This window comes from Colletes gigas, unplaced genomic scaffold, assembly GCF_013123115.1.
Source record: "Colletes gigas isolate AHSC1104 unplaced genomic scaffold, ASM1312311v1 Colletes_gigas_Sc00018, whole genome shotgun sequence".
In the NCBI taxonomy this organism is placed as follows: domain Eukaryota; kingdom Metazoa; phylum Arthropoda; class Insecta; order Hymenoptera; family Colletidae; genus Colletes; species Colletes gigas.
This window is the reverse complement of record NW_025106647.1, coordinates 197756-206149: the sequence shown is the minus strand read 5'-3', so window position 1 is coordinate 206149 and position 8394 is coordinate 197756. Positions and strand designations below refer to the sequence as shown.

The following is an 8394-nucleotide window of genomic DNA, read 5'->3' as shown; positions in this document are numbered from 1 at the left end:
TCATTTGCTGCAGAATAGCATAACTGATTTTACAGTGAACGAAATTTCTAGAAGTACACTATGATTTCCTACAAAATATTCCTTTATTTTATAAATACATATGTGATACTGGTATGAGGAAATCTTTCGCCAACCACCGCATCGTTACTAGGGTACAATAAATGTAAACAAACGCGCGTGTTCAACGTTTGGTAAACAGAAATAATAATATTCTGATAGAGGCAACGATGAAATTTGTATAAGAACAACAAGCATTCCTCAGTTTTACCTTATCATACATGAAAGTAACCACGATCTTATCTTATTAAGAGTAAGTATTGATACTGAAATACAATATTCATATGAGAACATTAAATAATTCTATGGTGTATTAAAGTTTTGTCTTCACAGGAAAAAGCAAAAATAGATGCATATCATGATTGCAAAAAAAATCAATAGATCTAGTACTTGAGTACATAATTACTTAAAGTTAGGTATTAAATATGGTCAAAACCACTATAGTGGAGGCAATAGAAAATTAACCAGGCGTGACCATTCTCAAATTTTTAAAGAAATAGTAATAATACACGGTTAAAATGGACAAAAATGGTAACTAAGCCACCACTTACTCAAGAGCATAAAGCTGTAAGATTAGAACTTGTAAAAAAACATATGGACGAAAGAAAGTTTAATCTTGACCTAACCCGGACGGATACAAATATTATTGGCACGACTTAAGAAAAAATAAAATCGTAAGCATGAGCCGAAATTTTGGCGGTGGAACTTTTATGGTTTGGGCAGCATTTAGTTACAATTCGAAAACACCAATTTGTAAGCTTTCGACAAGAATGAACGCAGAAAAGTGATGATATTTTAACTTTATTTATTGAAGAATATCATGAAAATAATGTTATCTTTTAACAAGACTGTTCGTGCACAATGTTTTTTTTTTACGACGAGCACCAAAAATAGTCACATTGACAAGCGTTGAATATCGTTTTCCATCAAACGAATGGCTATCAAAAGATCACTCCACGTTTAAATGGTTAATTATCGAATAGATCTCTGACGATCAGTGTTGACGTCGCTGAAAAAGTTCTCCCCGAACGACGCGTAATCGACTTCCGATTGCGAGGGTATAACCGACTAGCTTATCTGAAGCGATGCGACGTTCTTTCGATCGGGCGGACGACTTTCGACCCGCCGGAATAATAATTCGAGGCGTGCAGCGGAACGCAGGCGTGGACGACGTTGCCAGAAGAACGGATTTGCACTTGGCAGGGGACCGAGAGACAACTTCCTGAGAAAGTTTCTCGAGTGGCTAGCCACCCATCTATCTCTTCTCATTCGGTTCTCTCCTTGCTTTTCTTATCTTTGTCTTTTTCCATTCGGTCTTATCGCCTTCGCTTCCTCGTTTGGAAGCTCAAAGAGCCGAAGGTACGAACGTGTCTGGAAAAATTCTCTGGGAGCCAGCCCCGGCCAGGAAGCCCCTGGCTTGGCCTGGACTTCCGAAAATGGACATCGCCAAGGTAATGCTTTTCCTTAGCCCGAGTTCTTTCCGTTCAATGAACTTCCACTCGATTACACTTGGTTACGTCCCGTTCAACAGGGATTCGAGGGATTTCGTTAATTAATTTATATGTTCTGCTTTAGGTGCAAAGTTTCAGGTCTTCTGTCGAATACTACAAGTAGATTTGAAATTTAACACTTAAATTTGAAATTAAACACTTTACGTTCACCGGATACTATTTAAGGGGTAAAACCACTCTAGGATTTTAAAAAAATCAATGTTTTTTTTGGCTTAACCCCTTGCCTTATGATTTAATTTCCAACTGTGCGTGCCAAAAGCGACACCAAGGTTTGACCCGGTAGACTTATCACGTCTCTGAGACGTCTTATTCATGTTTGGCCCGGTAGACTTACCACGTCTCTGAGACGTCATTGTAAGCTGAGGGGTTAAACCATACTTTAGGGTCATATTATAGTGGAAAATCAATTTTAAAAGGTTCAATTATCGATTTTGCCGCAGCGTCTCAGAGCGCGTTGAGCACTCACACGGCGCGCGGTGATTCATCGCTTTTGTACTACTTTTACCTTTCGAAATAATAAGTTTACCTGTTACCTACAAATCAAATGGTTCTTAGGGTTCCTCGAGAGGTCACCAGAGTACGATAATACTATAAACAAAAGTGTATGTGTGAGTCAGTACAGCTGATAAGCCATGCCGTGCACATGCTTCATTTTGCTTTTCCTGTTCATTTCTCTGTTTTATATACATGTATATTATATATTTCGTTGTGTTAGGGTGACTAACAAAAACAATATGAGTGTTGAAACGCCAGTGTACAATGAAAAAAAGCCCGGAAAGGGGAAACGCAGCAATTTGAAGAGACCGAAAATTTCAAAGCAACGGCCGTTGAACCGGTATGAAATGGAGAAGTCTAGAGTCAAGGATGTTTTCACATCAGTTAAAAAATGATCAGCAATCGATCCTGACGATTTTGAAGTAGACGAAGGTTTTAGTTACCGAATTTAGAACTTTTTAGCAGTGTTCTCCGCTATATTACAAGCTATGGTATGCGAAAAATGCAAAACTGATGTGACATTCTCTGAATCTGGAAAGTGCGGATTGGGATTCAAAATTGTAATTTCATGTCAAAAATGCAACAAGATTTATATTCCTAGTTCTCCATTTATTGAAAAAGGATACGAAGTTAATCGAAGAATTATTCTTGCTATGCGGCTGGTGGGCGTAGGATTGAATGGAATAATAAAATTTTGAGCGTTCATGGATTTCCCGCGGCCAATTTTCCAATCATTTCATGACAAAGTTGTTAAAAAGATAGCTGTTGGAGCAGAGGCGGTTTGTCAGCTTAGTATAAAAAATGCAGCTTGAGAAGAGAAGGAAAAAAGTGACGAACACAAGTGGCATTACTGTATGATGATGGTTCGTGGAGAAAACGCGGCTTTTCGTCACTTTTCGGATTCGTATCGCTTATTGGATGATTTACTGGCAAAGTGATCGATGTTTTAGTAAAATCCAAATATTGTAAGAGTTGTGAATATTGGAAGAAAAGATCGGCTACCGACGAGTACAAGGAATGGGCCGAAACTCACGAAGATGAATGCCAAGCGAACCACGAATGATCCGCGGGAAAGATGGAAGCTTACGCCGTTATCAAAATGTTCCAGCGCTCAGAATCTTTGCACGAATTGAAATATGAAAATTACGTGGGAGACGGAGATTCTAAAACATTTAAAGCCATCTTAGATTCACAGCCCTATGGAAATTTTACAATTAAGAAGAAAGAATGCATTGATCATGTGCAAAAGCGAATGGATACTCTCCTTCGCAATTTAAAAAAAAAGACAAAAGGCCTTGGAGGAAAAGGTACGCTAACGGGAAAATTAATTGACGAGTTGTCAATTTATTATGGTCTCACAATACGTCGAAATCATCATTCTGTTGAAAAAATGCGTAACGAAATCTATGCGTCGCTACACCACAAATTGTCGACTGACGATGAACCGAAACACAACAAATGCCCACGCGGAGAAAACTCATGGTGCTCATGGCAGAAGGCACAGACTAGACTGCATCAGGCCATACGCATAATCCACCTCTATCTCAAGAAGTTTACGAAGCGATTTTTGCAATTTATGACGAATTAAGCTGTGACGAACTGCTTTCTCGTTGCATCGGCGACTTTACGCAAAATAGCAACGAGAGCTTCAACGCCACAGTCTGGTCAATGGTTCCGAAATCGACGTCCAGCGGCAAACACGTTCTTGACACGGCAGTTTATATTAGTGCAGGCATATACTATAATGACGGCCTATCAACTATCATGAGGGTCATGCAGAATTTGGATATGACAATTGGGCCGAACTGTTATAACTTCTGCGTGGAAACCGACATGCGCCGCATCGACTTTTCCGAGAGATCGCTTAGCGATGCTGCAAAAAAGGCCTGAACATTTTTAAAAGCATCTGGGAAGGAAGGGGAGAAGGCGAACATCGACGTGGATGACCAAATGTATGGTGCAAGCATCACAGGTTAGAGGTAAACAAAAATTTCAAGGATTACAGTGTTCATAAAACTTTAAACGCGTTTTTCTCGAAACCACTTTTTTCAAATTGGGAGGACGTATTTCTAGGTAACTATTGTATGGATCGATTTTAAATTTTTACAGTAGCTTCACAACAATATTCTCTTTGGAAGTACGTAGCCGTTTTTTGATTAAATGTAAACTTTTTTTTATAAGCAATTCAATGCTCACTTTTAGGGCAAAAAATCGATTCATTTCTTAAAAAGTGCACTACTTCCACAAAAAATGATTAAAAAAAAACTCTATGTACTTCCAACGTCAATTGTATATAGATTATTAATTTTTTTGGTTTTTTGTTCCAAGACTCATACATGGCGAGAAATTCGTCCACCCATGGCGGTGTTTTTAAAAAAGCTGTATTCGACAACGGGCTTTGTTGCCGCCATTTTGTATGAAAATGTTAAATAAACCCTCTGAAAAGAAATTCTATTCTGTTTGTCACACTCCCAAAATAGGTCTTTATTCTGCTTCTAGAGTGGTTTTACCCCTGAAGTGACTCAATAGGGCTGCTATCATTTAAATCATTTAAAGTTGTGGGATCTAGGCAGAAATTTGTTTTATGATAAAAGGATTCTCAAAATATTTCATTTATTATGCATATTTTTTTGCATGTTTCATATGTTTTGGAAATATTTTTTTTAGTACATATGCAAAAGTAAATTGTATATTTCATTCAGTTTTATCATATATATTTAAAAAATTTGATATTATTTATCGAATGACCGGAGTGTCGTGAACGAAATCAAAGTTTAAACGTGTTTACTAATAATGGGACTAATAACATTCAATAACATATAGAAGCATGTATATGTTGTTATCAAGTAATTCACTAAGAAATAACAACAAATACAGCTTTGATATTGTCGGATATGTCCTTCGTCGTTCTATTCGCAGCATCAATATAATGTGGCAATTTAGTATACTGTAAAGATTTCCGCTTAGAAAAGTGTTTTAAACGATAAATTAATATCATGCTCAGAACAAGAAAATGTCGACGTACATTACTTTGAAATTGGATTAATGGGATAAAAGATTAATTTTTATTAACGATTGTAATATCTATGCGATGACCAAGCATGTAAATAAGAAATTCATTACGATGGAAAATGACAACTAACGCAATATTGAAACACTCTTATACGGAAAATCAAAATTTCAAAAAGAAGGTACTGTGAGAGCAAAGAATACAAGAAGAACAAATTTTGACAAAAAAATCAGTTTTTCATTGACGTGTGTAAGGCGGTGGTCACTGTAAATATATGTTGACGAAGTCTTGACAATGAAGAATGGAGAAATTTTCTGCATATAAATTAACCTTTAATATGGGAAAAATGCTTGTTTTAAATGTATAAATTAGAATATTAATTAGCAATCATGAAATTAGTATATAATTGAATATAATGAATATAATTGAATATAATGAAATTAGTTATATAATATATTTGCATATATCACATATGTTATTTGTATATATCAACATATTTTAAGTGCATAAACATCCCCAGTGTAAGTAGTAGATTTATTTCCTGCTTCCCCTTAGGGTTACACTTCCTCCCCACCTTACATTTCCATCTCTCCCTTAACCTAACTTATCCTACTTATCCTACTTATTCTACTCTTACTCTACTCCTCACTGCCCTTACATCCTCCCCCCACCGCTTTTCCCCTCTCTCTCCTTTCCTTTCGCCGCACGCTCTTATCCTAATCCTACGCTACTCGCTCTCTCTCTCTCTCTCTCTCATTTCCCTTCGCCGCACGCTCTTAGCCTAACCTTACGCTACTCGCTCTCTCCCTCTCTCCCTCCTCCCTTCTCTCCCACTCCTCCACCCCCGCTCACCCTCCCCGCCGTCGACTTCCATTTCCGCCCTTGCATTCCATTCCTTCATTCACTCCTCCCCTCATCCCCCCCTTCCCCCCTCTCCACCTCTTTCTCTTTCCTCCTGACCTCCAGTCTCTTTATCCACCCCTCCCCTCCCCCTCCCTCGTCCAAAATCTCCCTTATCCTTTCCCCGATCCCCTTCCCCTCTGCCTCATCCCCCGTACATCTCTCCAAAACGTGCTCCCATGTCTCCTCCTCCCATCCACATACCCTACATCTCCTCTCTTCCTCCTCCCCCCAGTACCTCCCCCCCTCCTCTCGTTCCCCATCCTATACCTAGCTAGCCTTCCATACCTCACTTCTCCCCACCCTGCCTTCAGGTACCCCGGTAACTCCCGTCCCACCAACTCCCTGTACCACCTATTATACCTCGACTGCACCACTTTTCCCCATCTCTCCTCTTCCTGCCTCCTCCCATCTTCCTCCTCCCATCCCTCCCAGCCCGCTCGCCCACTTGCCCCTCCCTCTCCTCCCCTCAATCCTCCCAACCCTCTACACCCCAACCTGTCTCTCTCCCACGCCGACAATTCCTCTCCCCCTTCCCTTTCCCTTTCCCTTATCTCTTCCAGGCACCACCTAGCCAACTCCCCTCCCTCTCCCCTACTCAGTTTCTCCTCATATCTCCCTGCCCTTCCCCCCGCCCACGTCCTCAACTTTTTCCTCTTCGTCTCCTCCCTTACCATATATCCTGGCGTCCTCCAGTCCACCCCCAATGACCACCTTATATACCTCTCTTGCATCCTCTCCATCTCTTCCCTCTACCTCCACCCCCAAATCTCTGCCCCATATCCCGCCACCGTCCAGACCAACGTGTCGAACAGCCACATCCTCCTTCCCCAGTCCCTCTCAAACTTCCTTTTCCCGATTCCCCATGCCTGCCTCATTACCACCCCCGCCTTTCTCACCCTATCCCTAACCTGCGCCTCCTGACCCCCGTTCCTCCTGAACACGTACCCCAGGTACTTAAACTCCTTCACCTCCTCTATCCTTTTCCCCTTCCACCTCCACTCCACCTTCCTCTCCCTTCCACCCCCCTTCCTAAACCTTACCACCTTCGTTTTCTCCACATTAACCTCCAACCTCTTTCTATCCAGGTACCCTTCGAGCCGCCTAATCATACTCCCCATCTCTTCCTCGTCCTTCGCCACCATCACCAGGTCATCCGCATACGCCAGCGCACACACTCTCCTCCCCCCTACCTCCACCCCTCCCCATCTTCCTTTCCTCATCTCCTCTTCCACATCCGCTATTAACAAATTGAAGAGCGTCGGACTCAGGGGGCACCCTTGCCTCAACCCCTTCGCCGTCCAAAAACCCTCCCCTACCTCCCCCCCCACCTTCACCCTGCTCTTCGTCTCCCTATAAATTTCCCTTACCCTCTCCCTCAACCCTTCCCTCACCCCTCTCCTCTCCATCGCCTCCCACAGAGTCCTCCTGTCCACCGAGTCGAAAGCCGCCCTCAGATCCACGAACAGCGCCACCAGCTTCCCCCCCCTCCTCCCGACCTGCCTTCCAATCAGAAAATTTAACACGTAGATATGATCCACCGTACCCCTCCCTCTCCTGAACCCCGCCTGATTCTCCGGAATCATCCCCCCCACCTCCACCTCCCGCTCCAACCTCCCCAACAGTACCGCCGCATACACCTTATACAAGGTCGGCATCAGCGTAACCCCCCTGTAATCCTGCACCCTCTTCCCGCCCCCTTTCTTCGCCACCGGTACTATAGTCCCTTCCTTCCACCCCTGCGGCCACCCCTCCCCATCCCACACTCTCCTACATACCTCCCATGCCAACTCTAAACCCCTCTCTCCCCCGTACTTCCAAGCCTCATTCGGGATCTCATCCCCTCCCATTGCCTTTCCTTCCTTCAACCTTCTCACCACCCTCCTCACTTCCTCCTTACTTATTCCCTCTTCCTCCCCCCTTCTCCTGCCCTCCTCTCCCCCCACCCTTACCCTATTTTCCACTCCTCCCAGCAGCCCCATGAAATGTTCCTTCCATTCCCCCTTCTTTATACTTTCGTCCACCCCTTTCCTTTTCTTCCTACCCCATATTCACTATTTCCCACACCCTATTTTCCGTTTTTGCCTCTGCCACCTCCCTTACCAGCCTCTCCCTCTCCTCCTCCCTCTTCCTATCGCACAGCTCCTTATACTCCCCCCTCCTTCTCTTGTAGTCCTCCCTACTCCCCTCCCCTCCCCTCCACCTCCGTAGCTCCCTTCTCAACTCGCTCTTCTTCTCCCTACATTCTCCATCCCACCACCCCTCCCTCCTACGCCCCTCCTCTCTCCCCCCCGCCTCCTCCCCCTTCCTCATCACCTCCTTTATCGTTTCCGTCGCCTTGTTCACCGCCTCCTGAATCCCACCTCCTCCTATGGCCACCCCTCCCATCCCCCTCTCAAACTCCTCCTTCATCCTTCCCGA

General features: G+C 43.3%; 1 pseudogene; it reads left to right on the top strand.

Moving 5' to 3' along the window:
* Positions 1–3502: 3502 nt before the first annotated feature.
* On the top strand, positions 3503–4040 carry LOC122400509 (annotated as a pseudogene).
* The last annotated feature ends 4354 nt before the right edge of the window (positions 4041–8394 follow it).